This window comes from Schistocerca gregaria, chromosome 5, assembly GCF_023897955.1.
Source record: "Schistocerca gregaria isolate iqSchGreg1 chromosome 5, iqSchGreg1.2, whole genome shotgun sequence".
NCBI classification, from domain to species: domain Eukaryota; kingdom Metazoa; phylum Arthropoda; class Insecta; order Orthoptera; family Acrididae; genus Schistocerca; species Schistocerca gregaria.
The window spans coordinates 167,098,467-167,119,975 of record NC_064924.1 but is presented as its reverse complement, the minus strand read 5'-3'; the positions used below and the strand labels follow the sequence as shown (position 1 = coordinate 167,119,975).

The 21,509-nt window shown below is 45.0% G+C and overlaps 1 protein-coding gene across 1 annotated transcript in view; it reads left to right on the top strand.

Annotated features, from left to right (window-relative positions):
• The first annotated feature begins 11,492 nt into the window (after positions 1 to 11,492).
• LOC126272250 (SET domain-containing protein SmydA-8-like) overlaps positions 11,493 to 21,509 on the top strand; it is a 147,532-nt gene continuing 137,515 nt past the window's right edge. Inside the window, exon 1 of the mRNA XM_049974964.1 lies at positions 11,493 to 11,810. The gene's annotated coding sequence lies outside the window, so the exon portion shown is untranslated. The remainder of the gene's footprint in view (positions 11,811 to 21,509) is intronic.

The following is a 21,509-nucleotide window of genomic DNA, read 5'->3' as shown; positions in this document are numbered from 1 at the left end:
GTTAGCAGCTCGTATCGATATATCCCCTCTCGTAGTATCTTTGCTCGATTGCTACTACTTCCCGGTCGTTGTCTGTTGTAAGCCAGTTGGGGTCGCGAGTTCGGATTGCCAGTTGGAACGCGTCTGCAGCGCAGTCCGGACCTACCAATCGGGGAGTTGCCACGTGGCACTAGTGCAGTGCGTTGGAGCAGTGAGGTGTGCAACGACATCTCTTGCCCAACCATTGCCGCCACGCATCACTTGAGCCGGTCCACGGTCTTGGTGGATCGTTGGTCGGTCGTCCAACCAGACGACGCGTTTTGGCTCGCCGATCGTTCATGAGTCAGCTGTGTGTGTGTGTGTGTGTGTGTGTGTGTGTGTGTGTGTGTGTGTGTGCGCGCGCGCGCATCGACTCTCTATTTGTCTTCGTGCATGCTTAGTTAGTGTTGTGTATCGTTCAGCTCTTCGTTCAAGTGTTTGTCAGGTTGTGTGTGTAGTTGCCGTTACGCCTACTGACGACGATTTTACATGTTTTCGGCATTCTGAGTGGAGTCGGTCGGTTGTCGCGGACGAGGGAAGTTATCTCCGCGCAGTGCAGTCGGGGTGGCAGCCCCAGCGCAGTGTCGCAGCGTGTGTGGAGCTGTCCGATCACTACCAGCCGGCCCAGAACGTCAAAGTTGAGTAGTGGTTTCAACTACCCAAGCCACGTTTATTCATGTTGTGGTGATTCCCTTTGGTGGTTTGCTGTTGGGGAGGTTGCACGGTGAGCAACACAGAGTGGTTCTACTGCTGGGAATTAGCCGGAACGCGGTGCAATTAACTATTTTGGTCGACTACGATTTGAGTGGACCAGTGGAATTTTCTGTTTTGTGGCTTTTAGTGTTCCGGTTACCTGCCCTGTCCACTAACTTAATTTCAGGCAGCGTCCTTTCCTCACCTGTTGTCGCTGTCTAACGTGGTGCGCAATTTAGACAGCTAATACATACTCCATTGTGGATTTTCACGCCTGTACTGATGGACGGGAAGCAAGTCGTTGTGTTGGTCGGTCCGTGGCTGTCCCCTGGTTGCGTTCTGACGGATCAAGTGTAGTTGGGCTCACCACCTGTCTCACCTCAGTGAAAGAGGGCAGACCGACCTCCCTGGAGGCTTTCTGAGTGCCATCGGTGTTTAATTATCTGTTGTCAGCTGTTTTAAATTTTAGGCTTGTGGTAATTTGTTTTGTTTTTTAAAAATTTTTGCAAAATTAATTTTTAAATTTCTCTTTTAAGCTTAAACACTGCGGCCTTCTGCCTTTAGAGAGTATGGTAATATATTTTAAAAGTTTAATGGTGGTCCTTGGCCATTGGTACTGAACCTTGCGTATGTTGCTTCTTTAAATTATTTTATTGCTATCATAATTGGATTTTAAGATTTCTTTGGGTAAACATGCTGGCCTTCGGCCTCTAAGGGTCTATGGTAACATTTTCTCAAGTTTTGAAATTTAATTGTGGCCCTCAGTCATTTGTGTCGCACCTTGTATATGTTGCTTTTTTGGGTTTTAAATTATTTTATTGCTATCTTAATTGAATTTCGATTTTTTTAAAGATTTATTGTTGGCCTTCTGCCTTTAAATATCTATGGTAATTATAAAACTTTGGAGTTTATTGTGGCCCTCCGCCATTTTTATTGCACCTTGCGTGTTCTGTTTTGAATTATTTTGTTTCTATCTTAATTGGATTTTTATCTTGTTGAGATTTCTTGTTGGAGCCCTTCAGCCATGAAAGAGTTCCATTCGGTAAAGATTCGGCTATGTGCCGCCTTGGTTGTAAAGGTTATTAAATTACAATAAATGTCAATTAGAAGCAGGAACTGGTATCAACCCTTGGTCCTTTCCACAATCCTATTACCTGTTCTGATCAGTGGGTTTAGCGCGCGTCTCGGTATCAAAAGTGGTTCAAATGCCTCTCAGCACTATGGGACTTCACATCTGAGCTCATCAGTCCCCTAGACTTAGAGCTACTTACACCTAACTAACCTAAGTACTTCACACACATCCATGACCGAGGCAGGATTCGAACCTGCGACCGCAGCAGCAGTGCGGTTCCGGACTGAAGCGCCTAGAACCGCTCGGGCAAAGGGACCGGGAAAATACATATCCTGACCAGTAAACACACCTCCTCTCCAGCCATGAACAGTGACACCTGGCTATGCACGATCGGCTACGGCCTCCGCCCAATCGTTCTCAGGTTCCAGAGGAGTATCTGTCAATCAGAGGCCAGGAAAACTAAGGCTACCATATAGGCCTATGCTATGCTCAAGAAATGACGTCGAGAGACTGTCTCGAAGTGAAAAGCCACGCCTTAGCTCGCGACCATGACGCACACCTCTACGCAGTAGTCGGATTTAAGCCATATCGCACAATATTACGGTTTGCACCAGGTCAATTAGCCATAAATGTTACAATATGATCCAGGGCCTTTTCTGACCCGGAGTCACATCTGTCCATGTTTGTATTCAACACGAGATCTGACCAGCACCACACTAGGTTCACATTAATCGTTTCCAACAGCTGAGGCGCACTTCATACATCTGCACTAAACAGATATATTTTTATGTAAATACCACTTCTTCCGAATATGGGTCCTGTTTGTTAACCCAGAAGCTACCTTGATCTTGTGGAACTCAGTCATGTCACTTGTTTTGGTAGCTGAGGTCGTTAATAAGTTCCAATATTGCTCGGCTTGAAGATAACCAGTTGGAATCACGTTGGCAGGATATATGAACATCATCAGTAGTACGCCTCCAAAGGGTGAAGAGGTGGTATTGCAAAGTTTCAGATCAATATAACATGGTTAAATCCCAAACCACTCCACAGCGTCTTACATTGTGACGTAGTGTGATGCTGTTGACGGTTAATCTACATGGGGTAGGAATAGAATACAGCGCTCGCCTGTGGTGTTGTTCGAGTGAGAGAGTCCCACCCTCCGCTGCACGGTATATTTTCATTCCTTCGTCTATTGCAAAATAAACTCTGAACTGCAGAAGCACCCATCCTAGTGTTTTACAAGACACAGGGACACTCATCATAGCTGGTCAGAGCAAGGCAACTACACTCCTGGAAATTGAAATAAGAACACCGTGAATTCATTGTCCCAGGAAGGGGAAACTTTATTGACACATTCCTGGGGTCACATACATCACATGATCACAATGACAGAACCACAGGCACATAGACACAGGCAACAGAGCATGCACAATGTCGGCACTAGTACAGTGTTTATCCACCTTTCGCAGCAATGCAGGCTGCTATTCTCCCATGGAGACGATCGTAGAGATGCTGGATGTAGTCCTGTGGAACGGCTTGCCATGCCATTTCCACCTGGCGCCTCAGTTGGACCAGCGGTCGTGCTGGACGTGCAGACCGCGTGAGACGACGCTTCATCCAGTCCCAAACATGCTCAATGGGGGACAGATCCGGAGATCTTGCTGGCCAGGGTAGTTGACTTACACCTTCTAGAGCACGTTGGGTGGCACGGGATACATGCGGACGTGCATTGTCCTGTTGGAACAGCAAGTTCCCTTGGCGGTCTAGGAATGGTAGAAAGATGGGTTCGATGACGGTTTGGATGTACCGTGCACTATTCAGTGTCCCCTCGACGATCACCAGAGGTGTACGGCCAGTGTAGGAGATCGCTCCCCACACCATGATGCCGGGTGTTGGCCCTGTGTGCCTCGGTCGTATGCAGTCCTGATTGTGGCGCTCACCTGCACGGCGCCAAACACGCATACGACCATCATTGGCACCAAGGCAGAAGCGACTCTCATCGCTGAAGACGACACGTCTCCATTCGTCCCCCCATTCACACCTGTCGCGACACCACTGGAGGCGGGCTGCACGATGTTGGGGCGTGAGCGGAAGACGGCCTAACGGTGTGCGGGACCGTAGCCCAGCTTCATGGAGACGGTTGCGAATGGTCCTCGCCGATACCTCAGGAGCAACAGTGTCCCTAATTTGCTGGGAAGTGGCGGTGCGGTCCCCTACGGCACTGCGTAGGATCCTACGGTCTTGGCGTGCATCCGTGCGTCGCTGCGGTCCGGTCCCAGGTCGACGGGCACGTGCACCTTCCGCCGACCACTGGCGACAACATCGATGTACTGTGGAGACCTCACGCCCCACGTGTTGAGCAATTCGGCGGTACGTCCACCCGGCCTCCCGCATGCCCACTATACGCCCTCGCTCAAAGTCCGTCAACTGCACATACGGTTCACGTCCACGCTGTCGCGGCATGCTACCAGTGTTAAGACTGCGATGGAGCTCCGTATGCCACGGCAAACTGGCTGACACTGACGGCGGCGGTACACAAATGCTGCGTAGCTAGCGCCATTCGACGGCCAACACCGCGGATGCTGGTGTGTCCGCTGTGCCGTGCGTGTGATCATTGCTTGTACAGCGCTCTCGCAGTGTCCGGACCAAGTATGGTGGTTCTGACACACCGGTGTCAATGTGTTCTTTTTTCCATTTCCAGGAGTGTAGAAATCACCGTCCCTGATTCTTGCCCCAGATAACAACACGAGTTACTTACGCTGAATTCAACCCTCATTGCTAGAGTACGCGATTGACTTGGATTCAAACTGCAGTCCGCCCACCCATATATAGGTTGTAATGGCCTCTCTAAAGCAATTCTGCTAATAGTCGGATGGTTTCTTAAAAAATAAAACACCAGATTTTCCCTCATATTCCTCCTGAGACGATGTGTTCTTCTTCCGATCATCCCAGCAACCCTCCTCAGACGCTGGATGACCTGGGTGGAGTCGCTGCCGAAGAGTGGGACAGGCTTGAACAGCAACATCTCCGCAACCTCGAGAACAGCATGCCAAGGGGGATCCAATGAAGTCACCATGCCGCGCGGGATTAGCCGAGCGGTCTAAGGCGCTGCAGTCATGGACTGTGCGGCTGGTCCCGGCGGAGGTTCGAGCCTTCCCTCGGGCATGGGTGTGTTTGTCCTTAGGATAATTTAGGTGAAGTAGTGTGTTAGCTTAGGGGCCGATGACCTTAGCAGGTAAGTCCCATAAGATTTCACACACATTTGAACATTTTTTTCGGCACCACTGTTGTGGGCCAGCCACTGCGATCCAACAGACGTTCAGTACGTCCGAGTCCTCCAATCCGTCCTCACCTGTGGTCGAGTGGAAGGTCGCCTTCAATGAGAGGCAGGCGGCAAAAAACTTCCTGGGGGCCGCAATTAAGGCCTTCCGGTTAGTCTGATAAACAGGTTCCAGGTATTGTCTGTGGCTGACACTGTCGCTCAGCCAGATGCAGTCGCCCGTCGTGTTTCAGAGGAAGCCTCTCAGCCTGCAAGATCCGGGCAGTCACAGGTGCCAATGTTAGGGGCGTTATGGGGCCCTTTAGGGACAAGGCTTCCCAGGAAGGGAAGAAAGCCAATGTGCACTCCAAATGCATACCAGGTGAAGTCATTCCAGACGTGGAACGGGTCCTTCCAGATTCCATGAAGAGCACAGGGAGCGGCCAACTGCAGGTGTTGGCTCACGTAGGTACCAACGATGTGTGTCACTTTGGATCAGAAGACATACTCTCTGTTTTCGAGCAGCTAACAGAAGTGGTACAGGCTGCCAATTGCTTGCGAATGATAGCAGAGTTCACAATTTGCAGCACAGTCGAAAGGACCGATTGCAGACCTCTGGTGCAGGGCTAAGAGGAGGGTCCGAATCAGAGGCTCAGACGGTTCGGCGGCCGTGTAGACTGCAGATTCCTTGACTTGCGCCATAGGATCAGTGAGTTTCGGGTTCGGCTGAATAGGTCAGGAGTCCACTACACGCAGGAGGCAGTTGCACGGGTAGCGTAGACTGTGTGGCGGACTAGACGGTTTTTTACATTAGAGGGTCCCGGGGAAACACAAAAAGGTTTTCAGTCTGAAAGGGTGCACACCGAACACAGGAAGAAGGTAGATACAGGTATCATTGATATAACAGTTGTAAATTCTCGTAGCTGTGTTGGGAAAGTACCATAGTTTTAGGCGCTAATAGAGAGCACTGATGCTCAAATCGTTATAGGCACTGAAAGCTGGCTAAAGCTGGAGATAAGTTCAGCCGACATTTTTGCGGAGAACCTAACGGTGTTCTGAACGTATAGGCTAAACACAGTTGGCGGTGGCGTGTTTGTTCCTGTTAGAAGTAATTTAGCTTGTTGAAAAAGTGAAGTAGATAGCTCCTGTGAGTTAGTATGAGTAGCGGTCATTCTTGACAAGCGTACTTTTTCCCACCTCCCGATTCAGATGACACAATTGCTGAAAGGTTCAAAGAAAACTTGAGTTTTATTTTAAATACATGTTTGCCTCTTTATAGTTGTTGGTGACTTTAATTTACCCTCGATATGTTGGCGAAAATACATGTTTAAATCCGGAGGTAGGCATAGAACATCATCCGAAATTGGGTTAAACGCATTGTCCGAAAATTATTTCGACCAGTTAGCTCATGAGACCACGCGAATAATAAACGGTTGTGAAAACACACTTGATCTGTTAACAACAAGTAATGCTGTGCTAATAACAAGCATTAAAACGGACACAGAAACTAGTGACCACGGGGTTGTCGTTACGAGATTGAAAATTGTAACCCCCAAATCCTCCAAAAAATAAACAAAAAATATACCTATTCAAAAAAGCAGATAAAAATTCAACTTACGCCTTCCTGAGAGATAAACTGAACTCCTTCCAAATTAACAATAAAACTGTAGACCAGGAGTGGCTGGAATTCAAAGAAATAGTATCGGCAACAATTGGGAGATTTATACCAAATAAATTACCAAACGAGGGAGTTGATACTCCTTTGTAGACAAACGGGTCAGAAAATTGTTGCAGACACAAGGTAAAAAAAAACATGCCAAATTGAAACGGACGTAAAATCTCCAACATAAGAGATCTTTTGCAGATGCTCGAAATTTAGCTCGGACTTCAACGCGAGATATAATAGTTTCCATAACAATACTTTGTCTCGAAACCTGGCAGAAAATCCAAAGAGATTCTGGTCGTATGTGAGGTATGCTAGCGGCAAGGCACATTCAATGCGTGCTCTGTGCGATAAGAATGGAAATATTATCGACGACAGTGCAACCAAAACAGAGTTACTGAACACAGCCTTCCGAAATTCCTTCACCAAAGAAGTCGAAGTAAATATTTCAGAATTCGAATCAAGAACAGCTGCCAACATGAGTAAATTAAAAGTAAATATTCTCGGAATAGTGAAGCAACTCAAATCACTTTATAAAAGCAAGTCTCCTTGTCCAGACTGTGTACCAATTAGGTTCCTTTCGGAGTATGCTGATACAGTTGCTCCATACTTGACAATCATGTACAACCGTCCGTTCGACTAAAGATCCGGACCGAAAGACTGTAAAGCTGCACAGGTCACGCGAATATTCAAGAAAGGTAGTAGGAGTAATCCACTAAATTGCAGGCCCACATCGGTAACGTCGATATGTAGCAGGATTTTAGAACATATATTGTATTCCAAGATTGATTCTGTATTCTTAGATTTCCAGAAGACATTTGACACTGTACCACACAAGCGGCCGGTAGTGAAATTGCGTGCTTATGGAATATCATCTCAGTTATGTGACTGGATTCGTGATTTCCTGTCAGGGAAGTCACAGTTCGTAGTAATTGACAGAAAGTCATCGGGTAAAATAAAACTGATTTCTGGCGTCCTCCTTGTCCTTTGCTGTTCCTTATCTATATAAACGATTCAGGAGACAATCTCCGCGACCATCTTAGGTTGTTTGCAGATGACGCTGCCGTTTATCGACTAGTAAAGTCATCAGAAGGTCAAAACACACTGCAAAACGATTTAGAAAAGGTATCTCTAAGGTGCAAAAATAGGCAATTGACCCTAAATAACGAAAAGTGTGAGGTAGTCCATACGAGTGCTAAAAGGAATCCATTAAACTTCAGTTTCACAATAAATCAGTCAAATCTAAAGGCCAAAAATTCAACTAAATATCTAGGAATTACAGTTACAAACTACTTAAATTGGAAGGAACACATAGAAAATGTTATGGGGCAGGCGTTTAACAGATCTACTAAAGAGACTGCCTACACTACGCTTGTCCGTCCACTTTTAGAATACTGTTGCGCGGTGTGGGATCCTTACCAGATAGGATTCGCGGAGTATATCGAGAAAGTTCAAAGAACGGGAGGAGAGAGTGGACATCATTAAAACAAAGGCGTTTTTCGCCGCGGCGTAATTTTCTCACGAAGTTTCAACCACCAACTTTCTTCTCCGAACGCGAAAATATTGTGTTGACGCCAACCTACATAGCAAGAAACGATCACCATAACAAAAGAGGAATCAGAGCGTGCACGGAAAGATATAGATGTTTGTTTTTTTCGGCGCGCTGTTCTGGAATGGAATAACAGAGAATTATTGTAAAGGTGGTTCGACGAAACGTCTGCCAGGCACTTTAATGTGATTTGCAGAGTATCCCTGTAGACGTAGATGTAGAGTGGACATGAACCCGATATTCCGCCTGAAAATGTCGAGTAGGAAACTTGTCGAAACGTTGCCGAGGAACGATGCCTTGTCTTAACTGATAACCTGAAAAAACGCAACTTTTACTGTGTTGTTTTATTTTATTTTACCACTGAGCGACGGGACGTTAAACACTAATCTTCCTTCCTTCGTTTTTTTTATTCGCAAGTAAAGTTACTTTTTTGGTTTTACAGTATTTATTCTTTCACTCCCTTCTGGCCTAGAATCGAAGTGCGCAGACGTTTGCAGATACCCAGGTGATGCAAATTTTTTTTTGATATTTGTATCAGGTTCCGAGATGTGTCTCGTGTGCCGCCAGGCCCCGCTACTGTCACGCAGCAGTGCTATTCAGTCGCTGCTGGAGTACCGGTTATTCTTTTTTTTCTTTCCCTATTAATACAAATCACTAAACTGAATGTTGCACTAGACTGATGTGGCACTTATCTCTTTTCCCATTTTGTATAATAACGCTATATTTCAAAGCAATGCAAATTTTATGAGAAATTACTTGTTCTTTAAAACAAAACGCTTATTTAAAAACAGAAATTTTAGCATTACCGCAATGACTAATTAATATTTTGTCCGTTCTTTAAAAAAAGGTTTATTTAAAAACGAAAATTTTAGAAGTAATGCTGCGGCTGATTGATAATTCGTCTTTTTACCTGGTAACCAGCAAAAAATAAAGCACCTTTTATAACCGACAACAAACAAATACCGAAAAATATCGGTTTTACAGATCTAAAATACTGGTATCCGTTTTAAGCGGTCGGTTTTTTCCATCTCTGGGAGGACGGCGGGTCATATCCATCATATCCAGATTTAGGTTTACTGTGATTTTCCTAAAATGAACGAGAGTATATAAACTTGATCTTTAAAAATCAAATCTGGGCGTCGCATGAAACATGTGGTGAGCAGTATTTGTTTGCGCCGATTACAGCGATGTATTGCAGAACTGAAACGGCAGATATCTATAGGATCAGTACAGAAGGACTGTTAGGGACGATTACAGCGACGTATTGCAGAACTGAAACGGCAGTTATCTATGGGATCAGTACACAAGGAATAAATATGGACGAGAAAGTGGCGTCAGAGGAAGAGGCAGATAAAATAGGGTAACGTTAGCAAATGATGTGGAAGTAAAAAGAAAACAAAAATACACTACTGGCCATTTAAAATTGCTACATCAAGAAGAAATGCAGATGATAAACGGGTATTCATTGGACAGATATATTATACTACAACTGACATGTGATTACATTTTTACGCAGTTTGGGTGCATAGATGCTGAGAAATCAGTACCCAGAACAATCACCTCTGGCCATAATGACGGGCTTGATACGCTTGGGCATTGAGTCAAACAGAGCTGGGATGGCGTGTACAGGTACAGCTGCCCATGCAGCTTCAACACCATACCACAGTTCATCAAGAGTAGTGACTGGCGTATTGTGAAGAGCCAGTTGCTCGGCCACCATTGACCAGACGTTTTCAATTGGTGAGAGATCTGGAGAATGTGCTAGGGAGGGCAGCAGTACAACATTTTCTGTATCCAGAAACGCCCGTACAGGACTTGCAACATGCGGTCGTGCATTATCTCGTTGAAATGTAAGATTTCGCAGAGTTCGAATGAAGGGTAGAGCCACGGGTCGCAACACATCTGAAATGTAACGTCCACTGTTTAAAGTGCCGTCAATGCGAACAAGGGGTCACCGAGACGTGTAACCAATGGCACCCCATACCATCACCCAGGGTGATAGGACAGTGTGGCGATGACGAATACACGCTTCGAATGAGCGTTCACCGCGATGTCACCAAACACGGATGCGACCATCATGATACTGTAAACAGGACCTGGTTTCACCCGAAGCAATGACGTTTTGCCATTCGTGCACCCAGATTCGTCGTTGAGTACACCATCGCAGGCGCTCCTGTCTGTGATGTGGCGTCAAGGGCAACCGCAGCCATCGTCTCCGAGCTGATAGTCCATGCTGCTGCAAACATCATCCAACTGTTCGTGCAGACGGTTGTTGTCTTGTCAACGTCCCATCTGTTGACTCAGGGATCGAGACGTGGCTTAACGATCCGTTACAGCCATGCGGACAAGATGCTTGTCATCTCGACTGCTAGTGATACGTGACCGTTGGGATCCAGCACGGCGTTCCGTATTACCCCCCGGAACACACCGATTCCATATTCTGCTAACAGTCATTGGATCTCGACCAACGCGAGCAGCAATGTCGCGATACGATAAACGGCAATCGCGATAGGCTACAATCCGACCTTTATCAAAGTCCGAAACGTGATGGTATGCGTTTCTCCTCCTTACGCGAGGCATCACAACAACGTTTCACCAGGCAACGCCGGTCAACTGTTGTTTGCGAATGAGAAATCGGTTGGAAACTTTCCTCATGTCAGGACGTTGTAGGTGTCGCCACTGGCGCCAGACTTGTGTGAATACTCTGAAAAGCTATATATTTGCATATCTCAGCATCTTTCGAGTCTGTAGCACATCTTCGTGGTGTAGCAATTTTATTGGCCAGTGGTGTATGTAGATCATTAAGGCACGGTTAGTTTCGAATGCGATCAAGATGCGGTTCATTACTCGACGAAAGGAAAACAGCAGTGATAAGCCGAGAGCAAAGCCACTATGATGACGACAGACAGTGATTTACTTTCGGCTTGAATGCAGTTGCAGGTTCTAGAGTAGCCAGCGATTCAATCGGTGTAGTAAGTCACGCGGCTTCGCTTGCATCGTGTGAAGGCTATTCCGAGCGCCACGTGAGCTGATTTGCGCTCGTCAGACAATGGACGGTCGACAGGCTCCCCCCTCCCCCTCGACCCCTAAATCATTTGGTGGGTTGGCGACCACATTGGTGCTCCCGTTCGCTGGCGCGCGGTCCCCACACGTGCGGCGCTGGGGACCCAGACTTTTATTTATAAGCCTCATCGCCTGCTCAATTGCCCAAATACAATGAGCGCGCCTAGCTCCACTTGTGGATCGGCAGCTAGGCCAACGTGGTCCTGGCTGTGGTGAAGGAGGCCAAACCCCTTCAGTGCCCGCGCGAATCTCTCCAGGACTGCGCCGGACGCAGGCAAATCCCCGCCTACTGTGGAAACACCCGAGTCCGTGAATACGGCTGCCGAGTAGACTAACTGCAGCCAGTGAAACGTCTTCTGTGCTTGCCTCACAAAATAGTGCTTCTGGAATAACCTGGCAATTACGTCACACACCACCTAACGTTTTGGATCGTGGCCTGTATTACCGGAGGAAAACACGTACAAGAACGGTCATGATGATCAACTCTTTATAGGTCAGTACTCTTTCTGGTGTATACCCTTTCCCTCGTATCTTTCCGTTTAAGGCAGAAAACACCCACAGGCAACTTATAATAGTGTTTGAGCCCTTGGATGTGTAGTTAGAAAATATCTTCCGTATTTTCCCTTGAGTTGTAAACTCCGCAAATGTAGTCTGCGAATAGGTCCTATTCCACAAGTAGACCAAAAAATTGTGATTTTTTTCATTATTTTCCGTTGATTTTACTCCTCTTCGATGCCAGGCTTCCGGCCGCTGTGGCCGACCGGTTCTAGGCGCTGCAGTCTGGAACCGCGAAACCGCTACGGTGGCAGGTACGAATCCTGCCTCGGGCATAGATGTGTGTGATGTCCTTAGGTTAGTTAGGTTTAACTAGTTCTAACTTCTAGGGGACTAATGACCTCATAAGTTGAGTCCCATAGTGCTCAGAGCCATTTGAACCATTTTTGGCGCCAGGCTTCCAGATCTAGTGCAAACGACGACGCGATATCGAGTGGAAAGGTCTCAAACGAAATACACTCGGACGTGTGGCCTCAAAATAGAATCTTCTTGAACGAAGAAAATTAATCAGAACTCGCTGAAGTGCCATACAATCAATATGCCTGGACTATAACGACACGTTTTTCTTTCTTCATGTGCAACGGAACTTAATAAGGCAGCCCAGTCCGAAAATATTGGTTGTAAATTTTTAATTTAGTTCTTTTCCACTCAGATTTATTTTCAAATACTCTAGTTGTTGGAAAAATATACGGCAGTATGGTTTAACGATTCCAGTTCTTTATTTTTGCATTGTTATATCGGTACATTATAACATGCGACTTATTATCATTCTCTAAACGAATGATAGCGTTACCGCTGGCTGGTGTGGCCGTGCGGTTCTAGGCGCTTCAGTCTGGAACCGCGTGACCACTACGGTCGCAGGTTCGAATCCTGCCTGAGACATCTATGTATGTGATGTCCTTAGGTTAGGTAGGTTTAAGTAGTTCTAAGTTCTAGGGGACTGATGACCTCAGATGTTAAGTCCCATAGTGCTCAGAGCCATTTGAACAATTTTTTTGTTGTTGATAGCATTACCGAATTAAAAACTGCCCGAGATCGGTATTGGCTGACTAGTTGATACTTCCTCTGCGTTTATAGCGTTGTCATTAAAGTCCTTTTGTATTTCTTTATAGGTAGTGAATAAACAATTTTGTCCTGAAATGTTTCTTTCTCACTTATATCTTAAGAGCCACATCTGCAAATTTTTCTACTTGACATAAAACACCCATAGGGACGTTTCTGTAGCGTTTGAGCGCTTGGATGTGTTTATAAAAAAAGACCTAACGTTATAAACATTAACTGTTGTTCGCGAGTAGCTCCTGCTTCACAAGTACAGCCAAAAATTGTGATTTTTGTCGTACTTATCCATGGATTTCACGCCTTTGCATTGGTAGACTTATATCTGGTGCAAAAGTCTACCAGGAGCGGACGGGTTCGATTATTAACTTGTATCGGGTAGAGAAGCCTAACGGGATACACTCAAGCATGTGGCACCAGTACAGAGTCTATTTAAATGAAGAAAATCAATCACAGTTTGCTGAATTGGCTTTGCACCGTCAAGGAAATAAATTTTTTAAAACTTTTTTCTTTTTTTGGTGTTCCGTAACAGTAAAATACACAGTTCAACCTGAAGATTCTAGTTACAACTTCGAGTAAAATATATTATTTTATAATTTGAATCTCTCTTTGAAACTGGTTTCCTTTTAGATTCTCAGTTATTCAAATAGTCAGGCTGTATTCAAAATATATGATGTAATGGCTTGACAGTTCCAGAAGTTAATCATTATGTTATTACCCATGCATATTATACCATGCAGTTTACTGGCATACTCTAGGCGAATGGTTCGGTTACCGAAGTAAGTATTGTCTGAAATCGGTATTCCGTGACTGAATGGTGTTTCAGTGTGTTCATAAGGCTGATAACATACTCAGCCTTATATCTCCTTGCAGATAGTGAATAATAAGCTTCTGAAATGTACCTAACATTACCGCTTTGATCCGAAACTCGATACGTGCCGTTTTTCCCACCTGACATCCGGGTTGTCGGTAACCGCACAGGATGTCGAATAACAGAAAAGACGTTATAAACTATATACTTTAAGCAGTGGTACAGCCCAGCAGTACATTACAACCGAATGGCAGTTCTTTCAAGCTCGAACAGCATCGCCATTGCCGATTTTGTCACGATAGTGTCGCTTTAGTGGACTAATAAATGCTGGGAATTCTCGGGGACAATTCTATGGTCGCAGGAGTACAAGAAACGTAGAAAATGACAAGTTGCATGGCTACCTCTATTTCGCCTCAATACGTCATTAGTTCTTCCATGGGTTTGAAGCGAGATGTGTCCCATGTAAGTGACCGAGCTTAATATTTCATAAACTTTTAAAGATATCGAAGATTTTTGATGAGTGATAGCATGCAAAATGACAGATTTTTTGCATCATAGTTTACTTTCGTAAATAAATAAATATGCTATGTAAGCGATAGGAGTCTACTGCCAAAATACTATGTAAACGTAGCGCAAATGGTTAGAGTGCAGATAGCCGTAGATTTGTTAAGACACTGATCTCGAAACCCAGTGGACTGGGATTAAAAGCATTAAACATTTTAATTGTAGAAAATAGCGTTTTGTCAAGGAAAGTATAGCATTAAAACAAACATAAATAACTCAGGAGACACTTACGAGTGCTAAACATATTGCGTCTTTCCGAACTAGTAATTTTCATTAAACCTTGTTTCTACATCTGAAATGTTTCTGAAATATTATGGATAACCACTATACTTAGGAACTCCATGTAACATGCCATACAGTTTTTATTACTATTATTCATATCTTTAAATGTTACACTAAGCGCTTACATAAAAAAGTTTGTATTCAGTTTTAAGGTTTAAAAGTAAAATATACTTTTACGTCGTTAGTTGATTGCACACTGCCTTCCGTTATTTTTTCCGATCTGTAAGGAAATATTAATCGATAAAAAAACATGACTTGCTACATTTTTTCCATCAGGTGGCTGTCTCTTTTGCGACTAAGTAAGCTTTTTCCTCCAGTGCGGACAATATCTATATGAACTGCTAGCAATAATTGAGCTATCTCAGTTGACACACTGACACTTATCTCATTCATCTCTCTTCTCCTTCCGATGGTTAATTAACTCGACTGCCCGCGGCACTATTGTAGTGCAGAGTACTTTCGTTTGTGTTGTTCCGGAATTTGTAGAAATTGCAAGTGTTAGCGATTTCCTCGTCCTGGAAATAACACTATACACTATTGGCCATATGACATTTTTGGCGCATAATATAAGCTGCAGAGCGTGAGAGAAGAAGAGGAACTCTTGGAAATGGCGTCGACGCGGAAATGAATAATATGTTTCTATAAGATATGTAGCAGCTATTCTGTGGTTTTTGCTGTTGTGACTGTTTGTGTACAATCTGTCCGCTGGAGAAAAATGAATTAGCCTAGCTTTTGAGTAAGAAGGTGAGGAAGGTTGCCAAAAATCAGCTTGAGGCGGACTGTTACAGCAGTTAATGATGTAAGCGGATTGTACCAGAATTTGGCTCATGTTTCCAAGGCTGGCGCCCTGGTCTCACCGCTGTACTAAAAATAAAAGCAAGGTGAGCGGTTTAGCGTTCCGTCGACGACGTGGGCTTTAGAGAGAAACGCTAGTTCAGCTGGTCCAAGATACTGAACGAAATCGGTTGCGGACTTGTTCAAGGAAACATGCCAACACTCGTTTCGAGTCTTTTAGAAAGCATGACGAAAATCTTGACCAGAATAATAGGGTGGAGAGTTGAAAATAGTTCATTACGAATTTATATATTCTGGCACCTCGTCCGTTTACACTACTCTCTAGATATCTTGTGGTTTTTTTTTCTCTCACCAGTCTTTTCAAATGTTTTGATGTGAGCGACCATGACTTCCTCTCTTATGCTAACCTTTTCCCGTCGGACTAGCGCTTACACTCAAAAGTCATTGGTACATGATGACGTTTGCTCAGTTCACAGCCAGCAGTTGATTTAAAAATGAGGCAGGATTCACAAGAGATGGCATTGTAAATTACCACAATATCCACGTGTGGACAAATGCAAGTCCTCGAGCAATCATGAAGGTGAGACATCAGGACAGCTTCAGTGCCATTGTATGGGCACGAATTGTTGGCGATTGGCTCATAGGGCTATACGCATTACCAAACAGATTACCAAGTGCTACGTGTCACCGATTTCTGCGCGATGAATTACCAGCGCTATTGCAGAACGTTACTCCAGCGGAAAGACAACTATTGTGATTTATGCACGGCGGGTCACCACCTCATTTTGTGCACCGTGCTACAATAGTTCATCACAACGTTTCACGGGTGACGGACTGATCGAAGAGGTCCGATAGTACGGTCTCCCTGTACACAGGACCCGAATACGTTGGATTTCTCGCTGTTGGAACTGGGATTGATGTGAGCGCAACCAACTGATAATGTGCGGACATAACGGGAACGTGTCATCAACGCATGAGACGCAATCCGAATGGAGCCAGGTATATTTGAAAGAGTGCGTGATTCACTGCTAAGAAGGGCTGGAGGCTGTGTGAGGCTGCGTGGTAACTACATGCAGCACTGTTTGTTTCGGCGCAATAGACATGTCTCAACAGAAATTGGTTTCCGGACATTTCATTATAGGAACTGTTCTTTTAGTAGTAGTAGTAGTAGTAGTAGTAGAGGGGTTTTGGGCGCGCGACAGCAAGGTCTTCAGCGCCCGTTCAGTAACATAGTGAGACGGGTGTCAAGAAAAATCCCAGAACAGGAATATAAAACGAAACAGAAAACTTGGGTAACAATCGTTGAAAAACATGTGCTCACCCACACCAGAGCGTGGGATGAAGCAGAGCGTCACCAGTAAAACATGGACAACACAGGAAGAAAATGATAGAGGGAGCTAAAACAATGCAGCAGATGGAAGTGGCTGGCTAACCACAAGGTAAAAAGGAAGGAGTCAGCCACTCTGCAGTACACTAAAACCTCCAGCCTAAAAGTTTAGGCCAGAGTCCAGACACATCACAAAACTTAAAAACCCTAGACACACACGTCTCATCATTAGCTAAAATAGAAGGCAGATCCCCATCAGCTTGCGCTTCTGCCCGTGCATCACGGTATAAAATGCAGTCTGTTAAAATATGCCGGACAGAGATGTGCACATCACAAGCATAACAAAACGGAGGATCCTCCCGCCGTAATAAAAAGCTATGTGTGAGAGGACAGTGCCCGATCCGAAGACGTGTGAGGGCCACCTCCTCCCGCCTGAGCAACCGGCAGGAGGAACGCCATGGCCGAGTGATTGACTTTATCAACCGCAGCTTATTGGCCGTCACCGCCAGCCATTCGTTCTCCCACAACTCCATGCACTTCCCGTGGAGTGCAGCGATGAATGACTGCAAGGGAATGGTATTGATGAATGCTACTTCCCCCCCCCCCCCCCCCACACCCCATGTGGGGAACTGTTACACTTATTTGAACACCCTGTATATGTTCTGCAGTCTCTGTCTTCCCATACAGCTTTACCTTCTACGCTGAAGCCCCATAGAATCTGGTATAGGCACGCGTATTCAAGTATAGGGATATATATACAGGCAGTATACGGCACTGCGGTCGACAACGCCTATATAAGACGACAAGTGTCTGGCGCAGTTGTTAGATCGGTTACTGCTGATACAATGGCAGGTTAACACAATTAAATGATTCTCAACTTGGTATTATAGTCGTTGCGCGAGCAATGGGACACAACATCTCCGAGGTAGCGATGAACCGGTGATTTTCCCGTACGACCATTTCATCAGTGTTCCGCGAATATAAGGAATCCGGTAAAACATCAAATCTCCACGATTGCTTCGGCCAGAAGCAAGAACGGGACCAGCGACGACTGAAGAGAATCGTTCAACGCGACTGAAGTGCAACCCTCCAGCAAACTGCAGCAGATTTCAGTGCTGGGCTAAGAGCGTGCAAACCATCCAACGAAACATCACCGATATGGGCTCACGGAGCCGAAAGCACACTCGTGTGCCCTTGACGACTGCACGACGCAACGCTTTACGCCACTCCTGGGCCCGTCAACACCGACATTGGGAACGTGTTGCCTGGTCGGACGTGTCTCGTTTCAAATTGCATCGAGCGGATGGACGTGTACGGATATGGAAACAACCTTATGAATCCATGGACCCTGCATGACAGCAGCGGGCTTTTCAAGCTGGTGGAGGCTTTGTAATGGTGTGGGGAGTGTGCAGTTGGGGTGATATGATACGTCTGCATAAGTCTCTGACAGATTAGACGTACGTAAGCATCCTGTCTGATCATCTGGATCCGTTCGTGACACTGTGCATTCCTACGGACATGAGCAATTCCAGCAGGACAATGGGACACTCCACACGTCCAAAATTCTACAGAGTGGCTCCAGAATCACTCTTCTGAATCTAAACACTTCTGCTGGCACCAAACTCCCTAGACAAGAATATTATTGAGCATATATGGGATGCCTTGCAATGTGCTGTTCAGAAGAGATCTGCACCCCTCGTACTCTTACGGATTTATGGAGAGCCCTGCAGGATTCGTGGTGCTAGTTCCCTCCAGCACTACTTCAGACAGTAATCGAGTCCATGCAACGTCGAGTTGCGGCACTTCTGCGTGCTCTCGGAAAAAAAAAAGTTCAAATGGCTCTGAGCACTATGGGACTTAACATCTGTGGTCATCAGTCCCCTAGAACTTAGAACTACTTAAACCTAACTAACCTAAGGTCATCACACAACACCCAGCCATCACGAGGCAGAGAAAATCCCTGACCCCACCGAGAATCGAACCCGGGCGTGGGAAGCGAGAATGCTACCGCACGACCACGCGATGCGGGCCTTCGGGAGCCCTGCACGACATTAGGCACCAGTTTCTTTCGCTCTTCTGTGTATATAGTCCTGTATACAATGTTAATCGAAATTTAAACATGGAATTAAACTTCGCAGAAGTAGACAGTTGATACAGAAAAGCGGCAACTTTCGAAACATTCAGTAAAAACAGAAAAAATCTAACATACTGATTTTATTAACAGAAATTGAACCACTACAACTTGCCTTTTAAGAGACATTAATCCGATTTATCAATGTTTGAAAATTACGTGATGCAGATTGCGTAAGTCTGCATGTGTGCAATCTTCCAGTCTGCTGTCGATGTTCCTCATTGAATGCTGCAACAGCTCAACTGCGATCCCACTAATTCTCTATTTCACTTCCTCCAGTGTTCTTGGCCCCGTCGAGTAGACCCGTCAGTTAAAGGGTTGATCCACAAGAGAAAAGTCACAACCTGACAAATCCTGTGATCCTGGGGGCCAGGAAACTCCACGGAATCTTGAGATGAAACCTTTACCGAACAATTCCGGCATAGTTCCATTGGTTGCCTTGCAGTGTGCGATGTCCCATCTTCCTCTTGAAGCCGGATATCGTGAAGTTGTGGAACATTATTCAATGCAAGCGCAACAAAAGATTGCAACATCTCGACATACAGATCCAAAGTGACAGTCAATACGATCCGCTCTTCATTTTGGAAGAAAATTACGTCCTGAAACCTCGTGTGACGGAACGGCGCACCATTCACTCACCCAACTGAGGTGTATAGGGCGTTCATGAACATCATTAGGTTGCTGCCTGCGCAGCAACGGCCGTTCTTCTTATTCACGTAACCAAGAGACCAAAATGGGCTTCATCTGACATCCACAGCTTGTTCAGAAATGTTTGTCATAATTTGCCATTGCAGGCTTTCTCGGCGTATTTCAGCTATGAAACCTTCACGAGTTATCAGCCGAGTGGCGTCGTCTTCTAGTCGCAACGGTTCAATGGACTGCGTATCCATCATCTTCAGGCGAAGTCAGAAGATGATGGACACGCATTCCATTGGAACGTTGCGACTAGAAGGCGATGCCACTCGGCTGATAACCCGTGCAGATTTCATAGTTTGTCATAATGTTCTCACAGAATTCGTACCACAATTGGTGATCTTGATCGCTGAGTTGTTGCACGATCTGCAGCTTTTAGGGACGAAATTTTAAATAAAACTGGAGAATTCGGCGAACACTCTCTCTGGACATTCTGCCTGCAGGTGCTTGCTTAAACCTAAACGCCGCGCCGTGGGCTCAGTATGACTGAAACGAATACAGGTTCGATATTCAGTGTAGTGCGAGCATTTCTCGACACTCCTGTGCGTTTTTTTTTTTTTTTTAACAGATCCAGTCTTTTCTCAATTTGTAATTCAAGTTTTTATCGCATGTTTGAAGGGAACCAGACCATGACACCCTAAGCTGAACAACGTCAGAACTCCCTCACGCAATTTTCAAACTATCATTGTTTTTGTGAAAAGCTCAAGGTCTCTGTTCCGTAGCGTTGCCCGTTGTATACATTGTCACTATGCATTTCAAAACTTCCCGATTTCTGTGTCACCCTGTATTTCTCCACATTTGTTTCTACCCCACTGTAGTGACCTTCCCGTGGAACGTCAATCACGCTCTGTCGAGTACAGTCGCGTATGTTTGTGCTGCAGCCCCCTCGCTCCCACAACGGCATACAAACACTTTTTCACCATTCCAATTTAGTTCAACATGTAAGAACAGTGAAATAACAGGCGGCGAAACTCCATATCACGCTTCACAAGAAATCAAGCGGGAAACGAAAGTTACGACATAGAACGAGCAGTACATGAAACTGTTGCAAACGCAGGAAATTATATCTGCGTCAAATACGTGTAACGTAAGAGCGTGCAGTAGAGATTTCAGCGTATAGCTAAATAATGAATCCAGAGAAGACAATACGTACAGGGCGTCGTGTGGTCAGCTGCTTACATACCAGAATTCGAGAAATCCAATTCACTGTGCTATATGACTGCTGGTTGGCTGCACATTGTTAGTTCTTTATATATTTATAATTTATATTGAACCTGTGTGACCATCTCCTCGCGTTACCTTAGAGAATTTTACTCGACTTTGTGACCTGGCTGCTAATATACCAGGCGCATAAGTAATGGTATCTATATTTTTGACCCTTATTTGAATAACCTGATAAACAAATTAATTATTTTTGAAATGTGCGCAACGGAAACTGGTGCGAGTTTCTCTAAGACAACGCGTTCTGGGGTGGTTGTTCTTACAGCCGTCACTATAGCAGCTGGTAGCCTATCTAAATTCACATTGCAGATTATTTCTTTCATTAAATTTAGAAAATCGGACTGAATAAGATACATCCTACCCATTTCATGTGTCAGGTGACTGGGGGACTATTTGTTAACTGAAATGCTGACTCTCATTTAACAGATTTATTTTCTACTTTGATGAAAACTTTGGAAGCCGACACATTACAATTTTTCTTTAGCTACAAAACTTCAGCGTTACCTCTCATGGGTAGGACAATGACAAAACGAAAACTCTACACGAATAATTTCATATATAACACATAATTTTATAATAACACAAAAAATGTATGACACTTAATTTCATAATAACACAAAAAATACATAAGTGGGCAACACCGTCTTTAGCGGGAAAATCGTCATTCATTCTTTGAGACTCGCTTATCGTCATGCATGAATTACACCACTAGAAATTTAAGGTAAGCCACTGCAGAAGGTAGATAACTTCTATCAGA